General features: G+C 32.2%; 1 protein-coding gene across 8 annotated transcripts in view; it reads left to right on the forward strand.

The window, feature by feature from the left end:
• Dh31 (diuretic hormone class 2) overlaps window positions 1-13,006 on the forward strand; it is a 710,452-nt gene that overhangs the window by 447,370 nt on the left and 250,076 nt on the right. The gene's annotated exons all lie outside the window — the stretch shown is intronic.

Here is a 13,006-nt window from a genome sequence, read left to right on the forward strand (position 1 = left end):
GCTTCTTCAAAGCTCGAGAAAATATCCTTAATTTCTAATGTTGATTGTGCTACTGGATTTTTGGATATATTTTTCGCATGACATATTCTAAGGCCAGGTTAAACAACAATGGGGATAACGGATCTCCCTGTCTTAGTCCAGAATTTACGCAGAAAGCATTTGATATTCCTCCCCCTATGCTAACTTGTGCAAAAGAGTTACTTACATACATTTGTGTTACAGCAGCTAGTTGTTTGGGTACGCCGAGCTCGATCATTACCTTCCATAATGTTGCACGATTAATTGAATCATAAGCCTGTTTGAAGTCTATAAAAATCTGATGAACGTCGTGATTATATTCCCAATACTTTTCAAGCATTTGTCTTATTGTAAATATTTGATCAATAGTCGATCTGCCAGGCCTGAAACCACACTGGTAGTCACCAACTATTTCTTCGGCGTATGGTACTAATCTTCTTAATAATATCGAAGCCAATATTTTATATGTAGTGTTGATTAGTGGGATTCCTCTGTAATTCATGCATGATTCCTTTTTTCCTTTCTTGTGTATTGGTACAATAATACTACCACACCATTCTTTCGGCATTATTTCTTGTTGCCAGGCCATTTCTATTAATTGATGGATTTTACTTATGAGTTCATAACCGCCTGTTTTGATTAGCTCGGCATCAATATTGTCGAGACCAGCGGATTTATCGTTTTTAAGCGTTTTTATGGCATGCGTAATTTATGAAAAAAATTTTTTACAAGAAAAATATGCAAACGGGTTTAGAAAAAATGTTAACAATCGATTTACCAAGAATCTGTGCGTCGTAGAAAAAAATATTTTAAATAAAAAATGTAGATGAAATAGAAATAGAAAGAAATAGAAATAACAGATAAGGAAATGAGAACGGCCATAAAAGCAATCAAATATAAGAAAGCACCGGGACCTCGAGTCATCTCACCTGAGCTTATAAAATACGGATCAAAAAAATTACACTGGATGATACAATGGATATTTCAGAAAGCCATAAATGGAGAACAGCTCCCAAAGGAATGGACGGCGGCATATATGACATCTATATTTAAGAAAGGAGATAGAAAACGATGCGAAAACTACAGAGGAATAAGCGTAATATCATCAATAGGAAGATTATATGGAAAGATACTGCGAGAAAAGATAGAGCAAGCGATAAAAGGCAAAATCGGGGAGGATTAGGCAGGCTTCACGGCAGGAAGATCATGCATAGACCACATATACACACTGGAACAACTGTTGGAAAAGAAAAAAGCAAAAAACAGAGATATACACTTGGCATTTGTGGACCTGAGACAGGCGTATGACTCTGTAACAAGGTCAGAACTATGGGAGGCAATGTACAAATTAGCAATACAGACGGAACTCATAGAAGCTACAAAAGCTCTGTATAGAGAAAATAAAGTGTCCATTAAAATGGGAACAAGAATCATAGGAGACTTCACCACAACAAAAGGCTCCTGCAGGGTTGTTCCACATCTCCAACCCTATTCAAAATATACTTAGAGAAAGCCTTGACTACATGGAAAAGAAAATGCGAAGGCATGTGAGTACCGGTACGGAACGAATACCTATATACGTTAAGTTTTGCAGACGATCAAGTAGTGATTGCACAAGACCAAGACGACCTCAGCTACATGATGAAGAAACTACAAGAAGAATATACCAAGGCTGGCCTAGATATTAACCTTGCGAAAACAGAGTACCTATCTATAAGTGAAGAAGACATAGAAGATCTACAGATTGATGACAACGTAACAATCAAATGAAAGGATAAATTTAAATACCTGGGGTTTATAATCACGAAAAAGGCAACAACAGAGGAAGAAATTACACAAAGATTAGGACAAACAAGAACAGCAATCCGACAACTTAACTCAGTATGGTGAGATAGACACCTAAATATGAAGACAAAAACGCAGATTTATAAAACATGAGTGCGAAGTATTATGACATATGGGGCTGAAATCCGGATTATAAACAAGAAAAACAGCAACAAAATAGTAGCAACAGAGATGGAATGCCTGCGTAGATGCTGCAGAGTAACAAGAATGGATAGGAGAAGTAATGACGAAATAAAGCAAAGAACATCAATAGAAACAGACATATAGACAATAACCGAATGGAGCCCGATAGGAAGGAGGAAAAGAGGACGACCCCGAAAATCCCGGAGGAACGAAGTAGACGACGCCATGAGTAAGAGATTACTAAACGATGGAGAATGGAACAACAGAGAGAGATGAAAACGGTTGAGCGAGGGAAGGCAGTGAATAGTGTAGAATCCCTAAATATATATATATAAATGTAGATGAAACAATTTTTAACCAAAATGGTTTTAGGCACTTTTTGTGAAAAATAAACCGTTCTCTCAAAAATATCGCTTGAAGCGACGCGGCCAAGCGCGCAATCAATATTAAATAAAATTTGAATAAATTTGATGGTAAAAATTCGATATGTTTTGAGCAGAGTATCCTATCGACAAATATCAAATAGCATTTTAAAGGTGACAAGTGTATATTTCTCATTATTGGTTTTTGTCGCAATTAAAGTCAGTTTCTATAAAAGTGTTAAATAAATAAACGTTGAGCAATTTTTGACATTTTTTACGATTCTAGAGTCCAATATAGTGTATTACTTTTCCATTAACCAGTCTCTATTTAATTTTTATTTTTTGAGTTTAGTCTTCAAAACCATTGGCATGAAATTTCGGTTTTGGCAACAAATGTGAGACATTTAAAATATGCCTAAAAAAGCCGAATTTAAACTTTCACAATACAATCTTAAACATTTAAAACTACTTTTTTTCGATTTCACAAGTACGTTGTTATAGAACACATTACTTCTGCTACAACTTGTATCAAATGTCATCTTCGTGGAAGTATTTTCCATGACGTGCAATCGTTCCTTTAGAGACACTGCTTGGGCAAGCACAGTTGTTTAAATAATTAAATATCTTGTATAGTAGTGTCAAACTTCTATTTTAATTCTATGTCCGGCGCTGATATCGAATAAGCACACATACTTTTTGATCGATCCTGTCCAATTAGTAAATTTAACTTATAAAAACCAATCATAGAATTCTTACACTACGTTAACATCAAGTATAATAGTGTTAGTTCAGTGTGTATAGAAAAATATTTACTGTGAGTACATATTTTTCTATTAATACGTAATTCATAACCAAAGAATTTTTTAAAACCATCACTAAATAACACCAGTCATTAATCGACACCAGTTTTTTGTCGTTAAAGATAATTACCAAAACCTGAAGCGGAACAGGTCCGTACTTAGGAAAATCAAATGGTGTTGAGAAATGGAATTTGACGTCACTAATCATAGCGATGAATTATTATCGCAATCCACATCACAAAAACCTTTATCTTACTCAGCTGCAGCCTGCAAACAAAAAGAACCGATCTATTCATCCAAGCTACAAGCAATAGTTTTTAATTCTCGCAATGATGTTAAATTAGAAGAATACCTGTTAGCGGTAAACAATACACAAATTCAAGTCCGTAGACTAATTACTCCAAGTGAAAGACTCCTAATATACAATGTTTCTCCCACTATCCCACATAAGGTAATAGAAAACGAGCTACTGATATTAGGACTAAAACCAACTTCATCAATGTCATTTTTGCGAATAGGAACCAACAATCCTGAATACAAACATATACTCAGTTTCCGTCGACATATTTACGTATCTCCACCCACAGGCCCAATTTCCGACTCCATTTTAATAACTTATGAAGATACTAACAATTAAATTTTTTTGACACTAGTCAACTTATGTTTCCTTTGCAAACAACATGGTCATATTTCTAGTAGTTGCTCAGTAAATGTAAATCACTCAGACAGAGCTGTCCCAACTGCTACACTTTCAAACAGAAACGAATCTACTACAGTGACTTCAACAGAAACAACTACTATTACACCTTCAACAACATGCACCTCTACAAACATATCAAATAATTCAACGTCACTAACAAAAATATTATCTATAACCAGCCTAACATCTCTTGATGCATCAACTACAGATAATACAATGCCAGTAATATCCAAACCAAATATACCCACCTCATCAGCCCTATCATCTCACATAATCATAACTAAGCAGCCTTCATCTTCCAGCCTAAACAATAATTCTTTCTCGGTTAATGAAAATAAAGAGAATCCAGCACCAAAATTATTTAGCGTATCAACTAGCGTATAATTAAAGAATTATTCAATTCCGAAAAGCAAATATTAACTTTTGAGGAAACAGTTGATTTATTTGAAAACACTCATGGAACAAAAGATGTCATCAGCGTTAATATACAGTTATAAATATACAGTTAGCCCAGGGAAATAAGCATTTTTTCATGACACTCGTCCGGCCAGGCAAACGACAGTTGTTTTGAGTAGTATAGACCTCTGTAACAAAAACCTATATGTTTCCTGCAGTCGATTTTTTGGACTTAATTAGTTATTAACAAATTAAGTCATATAAAAACCTTTAAAATGACGTTTTCGAAATGTTTCTATCCTTATTTGTCGCTTGGAAAATTGCAAAATAAGTCAAAAATTTCGGTTTTTTATAAATGTTAATAACTTTTTTGAAAATAAACTTATAACATTTATATTTCATGGAATGCTGTACCTTCTAGTGCTTAAAATATGGTCAAAATTTCAAAGTGATCAGTCAAATAGTTTAAAAGTTATTTTATTTGTTTATCTCAAATTAATTTTTTTTGCAACAATATAAGTCAGAAAATTATATAGTTTTAGTAATTGTAATGATAGTTTCTGAAAGAAGAAGACTTGTTCTTTTATTAACATTAAAAAAAATTCAGAAAATTAATTTTAAATATTGCAAAATAATTTTGCAAGAACATGTCGCTTTTTTGCTTATAAACAATTAGAATAACTTTTTAACCATTGCCTGCAAGAATATTATTTATTTATATTTAAAAAGACTGAATTTTTTTACAAATTTAAAAGAAAAAAAATTGTCCTAAAATAATTTGCGACAAAGTTAGAATCTTTTTTTATTTCATTCATAGCAGCTTTGTTTATAACAAATAATAAATCTAATTAGCGTTATTTAAAAGACAATACTTTCTAGTTTTAACGTACCAAATTCTAGAAAGATTGCCCTTCAATAAAATCATCCAAAAAGCTTCAAAATGTGGTCCTTAAAATCGGCTGGCTTCGAAACTCACGGGAGCCGAAGGGAGGGGGAAAGGAGCTGTTAGCTGTGTCTCTGGTTCTTATTTATGGATTTCGACATTCCTTTTTTTAATTTGTATGTACTGTTTGCGTACATTACGAATATGCATTAATTCAACAAATAAATTGTTAAATAAACTATATAATTTGCTTCAATTTTTTTTTTAATTTTTATTGTAATATTTAAGATAATTTTAATTTAAAAACATAATAATTTATTTATAAAAGATTTTATGAAAACAACAAATTGTCGTATTCAATTGTTTCTAAAAATAGTATTGCTTTGGAAATATTAATTAAAATAATTTTTCTAATGGCTATTCTTTATTATTTTATTATTATTCTTTTTAAGTTAATTAAGAGTTAATCTTAAGAGTTAATTTCATGTTATCGAATGAACTATCCTACAATAAAGTTGTCCCAAGAATGCAACTCAGTAATGTATATACCGATTTTGATATTTGAAATTTAATTTTCTTCAACCTAATTTTTTTTTTTTGAAGGATTGAGAGTACCAATCAGAACTCTATTTTATGTAATGTGGTTTTGGGCAAGTCAGACGGCAGTTAAAAGTGCCGCAGAAATAATTAATTTGGAAAAACGATCTGTTATACAGGTATGTCGGTATTTGAGAGATGTGGTTTCTTGGAAACTTTTACAAGAGGAAGAACCATTTTTATTGGGTAAAATAACAATACAAAATATTAACATTTAGTTACTTTTCACATTCTTATTATTGCAGGTGGAGAAGGACACACAGTTTAAATTGATGAAAGTGTTGTAACAAAACGAAAATATAACCGTGGTAGAATAATTAAAGAACAATGGGTTTTGGGAATGTACGATATAGTTTTAAAAAGGGGGTACATAACATATTTAGAAAGTAGGAAAGGAGAGGTATTAGTGGAGATTATTAGAAAAATACGTCCGGGAAGGTAGTGAAATTTGGACAGACCAGTGGAAGGGATATTCCAACTTAAAAAATTTAGGGTATATTCACAAAACTGTGAATCACTCTAAATTTTTTAAAGATCCACTAACAGGGGTCTGTACAAATCAGGTAGAAGGGTATTGGTCTCGTCTTAAACAATACCTAAGACGACTTGGAGTGATGAGCTCTCCATTTCTACCGGAATACATCGACCAATTTATGTGGGATGCATTATGATAGGTTTAAGAACATAGTAAATTGCATTAGACAGAAATATATAATATATATATATATATATATATACATATAAATGTATATATATATATATATATATATATATATATATATATATATATATATATATTATTAAAGTATAGTATTGTATGTTTTTTAGATTAGGTTGAATTAGATTAGTGTAGGTTAGATTGATTTAGTTTTGTAAATTTTCCTTCATGAGCCGCTATATATCCTAGTGACTCCCGTAGATCCTCGATTAGCCCTGCTCCGTAGGAGCAGTATAGCCACTAATATATTTTATGTTAATTAGTTTTTTTATTTAGGTTGGGTTGGGTTAGTTTAGGTTGATATAAGTTAGGTTAGGTTTAGGTTGCGTTAAGTTAGGTTTGGTTAGGTTTTCCTTCCTGGACCATGAGATGACCTATCTACGCCCGTAGGCCGTCGGTTTCTCTTTCTCCGTAGGAGAAAGACACCCACTAATATATTTTCTTTTTAAATAGTATTATTTAGCTTAAGTTAAATGTGGTGTGGTTGGGTTAGGTTAGGTTGGGCACAAAAAATTGGATTTCTATCTAAGTAATGGTGGTAGGTTTTACCCGGAATGCGGTTAATCCGGCACTACACAGACGCCCGTAGGGCGTCTGGGTGTCTTGTTCTGTGGTTGCTCTTCAAGCAACCAGAAAAAGATTTCCCCCATCGTCTGTCAGCTATACGTCCAATACGCATACCTTTTTAGGCTATTACTGGAATTTAGCAATAAGACACAAAAAAAAACTATATATATATATATATATATATATATATATATATATATTTATCTTAAATTAGTTTTGGTTTCTTTTTGCTTTAGGTTGGGATAAGTTGAATTCACTTCCTGGGGTGTGATATGACCTACCGACGTCCGTAGGAGGTCGGTAGGTCATCTCACACCCCAGGAAGGGAACTCGTATATTTTTATCTTAATAATATACACCGATTAATATATTTTATCTTAATTAGTTTCGTTTAGTTTAGGATATATTGAGTTCCTTTCCGGGGCTATGAGATGACCTACCGACGTTTGTAGATCGCCATCTGTCTGCTAAACATAACAAGACGTTCAATATATTATTTTTAACATTTTCTACGATTTTCCGTATCGACCTTGCACAGGTAAATTATTAGTCTATTGCATATAGTTCCAATTGTTGTATATTTACCACTGAAGCTAGTATAAAAACGTAAAGTGTTCCTCATTTAAAAATGAATCGTTAATATATTACCTAATTGTTAATTTTTTTATAATAACACCGCACATTTAAGTTCTTTAGTATTGAGAAGAATTACAGGAATTACGCTCGGAGATCAAAAGATAAGTGGTGAAATTAGAAGAAAACGTAACGTACAGTGTATAAATAAATGAACACAAAATTGAAAAAAAAAAACATGGAATAACAACATAAGCAGAATGGAGGAGACCAGTGTCATCAAAATAGCAAGAAATAAGTGGAATGACAGCCTTCCATAGAGGTATTAATCCGCCAATGAACATGCAGAATTGCTTATAAAGAGGAATAAGAAGAATTTCAGTTCTTTAAAATATAAGAAACTTAATTTTTTCTTTAAAAATTTTGTTTAATGATTTTAGTAATTTCCAAAATTTGTTAAATATAATACAGAATTAATTGATAATTTTTATTTTTCATTATTATCTATACCTACTTTCAATAAGCGATGCAGGGCGTATAAACAAAGATAAATTTAACAGATGATTGTTAAAGATGTTCCAAATGAGTCTACTCGTTCCGATAAGTAACAGTATAATTGTGACACTTTATTAATTTTTTTATTTTCTCAACTATTAGTGTTTATTGCATAGTATATAAATTATTTTTATCACTGAATACATAGTAAGTTAAAAAATAATCCGATTCATAAAATTAATGTATATTTTATGCATACATGCAAGTAACAGTTCTTCAAGAATATTTAAAAACTAACCGAAATGTCCATCTTTATTTCGTTACTGCCGACGTCGTCGGAACTCATACAGGTTCGGACACGATTTAATTTCGGTATTATATTTCGGTATTGAAATTTTGTAATTTGAATCGATTTGTTAGTATATTTTTAGTCATCTTGATGGTCAAAGGACAATAAATTATATTTATGCTGTTAATGTTGAATTAGCAATTATTTGTTGTGCGATTTAAAACTATTTAAGTATATATTTTTATTTGTATAACGACCCTATCTATACGTGATTGTGATTACTGTAACAATAACCACGTATTTCAATAACTGATATTGAAACCAAAAATGTCATCCACTGATTCTGCTGATGAATTGGTTAAAAATACATGCAGTCCTCCTCGAAAACGAAGTAAAAGAAGCCCTCTTAGCGTTAAAGTTAAAGAAATCATTTTAAATGTGAAAGACAAGAAAATCCCGGATTAGTGGTTGAAGATATTGTGAAAAAAGTGGCTAATAAAGTTGGAGTTTGTGATAGAAGTGTGTTTAGTGATAAAGGAATACAAAACGAATCATCAATTCGTTGGACTAAAAGTATGTCTGACCCGGAAAAAGAAGTTTAACAAAATTGATGATTTTGTCAAAAATGCCATTAGAAGACTAGTTCATAATTTTTTTATGAGCAACGAAATACCCACCGTTGATAAGGTTTTATGGAAAGTAAACTATGACTCTGATTTGCCAAATTTTTCGAAAACCACATTTTACCGAATATTGAAAAACTTAATTTTCAATACAAACGTAGGGGAAGAAACGCTCTTTTACTAGATAGAGACGACATTGTGATGTCGCGAAGAGAATATCTTCAAAAGATAAGAGCTTATAGACTTTATGTTTTGTTCTGATGACATATTTATAGTACCTACATATGCATTCCCCAAAATTTTCAGATTTAGATAATTTAACAGTAACGAGTCACGACATATTAATAATTATATAATTATATATAATTTATATATATATATATATATATATATATATATATATATATTATTTCAACATAATAATTGAGTAATGAGTATTTTTTTTTGTTATTATTATTATGAAACTTTTTAGAATTGTACAAACAACTAAGTAAAGTAAAAATTCAAAATAAAACTTATATTTTTTGCAGGCACTCTGTACATAAAATTGTTGTCAAAAAAAAATAAATTCTTGGGTTTTTCGCCCTGTATAAATGGTTCCTATTGTCGGATATCAACTAAAACAATCAGGTTCTTTGTCGAGCACTCTTGCAAAATTAAAATATAAATTTCGTATTTTATAATATATATTCTGACTAAACAAAAAGATAATCCCAAATGCGGCCCTGTTGCAGGCCTACACATATGGTAAAGTTTACATCTTCCCGCATCGGTTAATGAATTTTACTATAGTATTTATGTTTAATTGCTGCATTTAGATTATCATTATATTCTAAAATAGTATTTATATAAGTCGATGAGGAGAGTAATAAGTATTTATGCATGTATATTACGTAAAAAGAAGTATGCCCTTCAAAAAATATATCCTAAAATTTAAAGTATAGAGAATATTTGTGATACTATACATTTTTATAGATTTGGAAACGCAGTCGCAGTCAACTCTCAAAATGGCCGCCCAAAAAATGTGAAATTTTCAATTTTGAAAGTCATTTTTTATTTAAACAAATGGAAATTCCGCAAATTTTTTTTTGTAAATAATTTAAAATAATGTATATTTTCAAGATTTACCAAAATTTTTTACGGAAGCGGGTGGCTAATAAATGCACCGGAACCTTTAAATTGTGATAACTGTCACAATAGCTTAAAAATTTTATCCAATATAAAGTTAATACAATATCAAAATCACAAATTAAATGAAGACATGATCTAGCTTCAGTCGTTTAATTCTAGTACTAGACCTAATTACTATTTAAAAGCAGGTAAAATATTCCGCACTAATATATTCATTGGCAAAAGAAAATACATAATTAAATATATTTCTTTCTCTAACTTTTTTTGTTTATAAAAAGTTATTTGCCGTTCTTCTTCATGTGCCTTGTCCGTTCCGAACGTTGGCAATCAACATGGCTATTCTGACTTTGTTTACGGCAGATCTGAATAGTTCAGCAGATGATAATCCAAACCATTGCCGCAAGTTTTGGAGCCACGAGTGTCTTCTCCTCCCTGGACCCCTTCTGCTGTCTATTTTCCCTTGAACGATCAGTTGTAGTACTCTATATTTATTATGTCTCATAACGTGACCCAAGTATTCCAACTTTCTTTTCTTTATACTTATTCCTACCTCTCTCTCTTTACCTATCCGGCGTAGTACCTCTTCGTTGGTCACGTGCTCAGTCCAGGATATACGTAATATACGTCGGTAAGCCCACATTTCGAAGGCCTCTACTTTTTTCATCAATGTTGCGGTCATTGTCCACGCCTCCATTCCATATAACAAAACCGGGAATACATAACATTTCAGAAGTCGAATTTTGAGAGGTAGGGTGAGGATTTTAGAGGTGAAAATTTGTTTCATGCTAGTGAACGATGCTCTTGCCTTTTCTACTCTTATACGTATTTCCTTCGCTTGATCTCAATTTGAGTTAACTGTTGTTCCCAAGTAGATGTACGAATCCAAGTGTTCAATTCATTCATTGTCTAATATCAGTTGCTGTGGTGGTTGTTGGGTTTTGCTTACTAACATCCATTTGGTTTTTGTGATATTTAGTCTGAGTCCGTATTGTGCACTTGTTTTTTGTATCTTACTCATTAGGCAACTCAGTTCCTCCATGCTACTTGCTAGAATCACAGTGTCATCAGCATACCTTATGTTATTAATTATTTCTCCATTTATCTTTATGCCTTCTGTGCTTTCCTCCAGCGCTGTCTTAAATACTTCTTCTGAGTATATATTAAAGACAATAGGAGACAAGATACAGCCCTGTCGTACTCCTTTCTTGATCTCAATTTTATTGGTCAATGTAGATCCTACTTTCACTTTAGCTGTTTGGCCCCAATAGAGACTCGCTATTGTTCGAATGTCTCTGTAGTCGACTCCGATCTTATGGAGAACTTCAATTATCTTTTCGTGCTTTACGTTATCGAATGCTTTTGCGTAGTCTATAAAGCATATGTACACATCTTTGTTCATATCTCTGCAGCGCTGGATGAGTACCTGTAGACTAAAAAGTGCTTCTCTTGTCCCAAAAGAATTCCGAAACCCAAACTGCGAATCTCCAATGTTATCCTCACATTTTTTGCTTATTCTGTTGTAAATAACCTTGGTGTATGCCTTCGAAATGTGGTTAATTAGACTTATCATCCGATGTTGATCACAAGACTTTGCTTTTGGTTTTTTCGGTATGGCAACAAAAGTTGACTCTAGCCAGTCTTCAGGAAACTCCCCGCTGTTATAAATATTGTTAAAGAGTCTAACGAGTGAGTCTAGAAATTGACTGTTTGTTTCGCACAGCATTTTCAATACTTCCCCGTATACGTTATCGTTGCCTGGTATTTTGTTATTTTTAAGACCCTTTATAGCATTCTCCACTTCTGATTTTAGAATAGAAGGGCCAGTATCATCATTGCTCAGTGTATACCCACTAGGACGGTCATCATTAAACAGTTGTTCCACATAAGTTTCCCAGATTCTAAATATTTTGTCGGGGTCTAGTTGTAGATTTCCATTATCATCGCATAGCCCTTTCGATAAAATATTGTAGCTTTTCTTTGTTGTGAGTTCCTTTATCTTCTTATGCATATTGTGATAGTCGTATACCTTTTCGCACTGTTCGATTTCTTCGCATCTCTCCGAGAACCATTTCTCTTTAGTTTTTCTTATCTCAGCTCTAATTCGTCTATGGGTTTCGCGGTATTTGGCAGTATCTTTAGTTTTATATATCCGTCTCTCTTCCATCATGTCAATCTCATTGCCGTTATTTGATTAAAAAGAACATGCAAGAATCGTGTATCTCTATAAAATCTAATTTATACGAGTATCGAACAATATTTTATTTTAATATTAATTACTTAAAACATACTCCAGCCGGCAACGATGAAAATGCCACTGAACTTCAAAAAATCATACGACCAAGTTGAATTTTACTAAAAATAATAATTTGGGACTTATGCAAAAAAGTTTGCTACTCCTACCCCCCGGGCTTCCCTCTAAAACCACCTCGAAGGGTGGTTTTAATAAAAGTTTTAATAAAAAATGTAGCTGAGATAATTTTGAACAAAATTGTTTATTAGCACTTTTTGTGTAGAAGGAACTGTTCTCTCAGAAACAACGCATGGAGGGACCGGCGATTTTGAATGTCAGTTACGTGCGTTAATCGAACTGTTTAAATAAATTTGTTTTTTATTCATGCCTCAAACTCAAAGAGTCATTTGCGTAGTACAATTTCTAGTTTTAAAATGTATTTCTCCTAAAAAAATATAAGGATTCTGTAAATTGTAAAAATAGAAAAATTTCTAGTTTTAAAATGTATTTCTCCTAAAAAAATATAACGATTCTGTAAATTGTAAAAGCAGAAAAATTTAAAGTTCACTCATCTTCTCAGTTTCTGGTTGGCAGTCAACCTGTTAAACATTCTTTTTTTTTTCTTGTCGAAGGTTTTCATAATCTTTTACAGTAAA

Source organism: Diabrotica undecimpunctata, chromosome 7 (genome assembly GCF_040954645.1).
Source record: "Diabrotica undecimpunctata isolate CICGRU chromosome 7, icDiaUnde3, whole genome shotgun sequence".
NCBI classification, from domain to species: domain Eukaryota; kingdom Metazoa; phylum Arthropoda; class Insecta; order Coleoptera; family Chrysomelidae; genus Diabrotica; species Diabrotica undecimpunctata.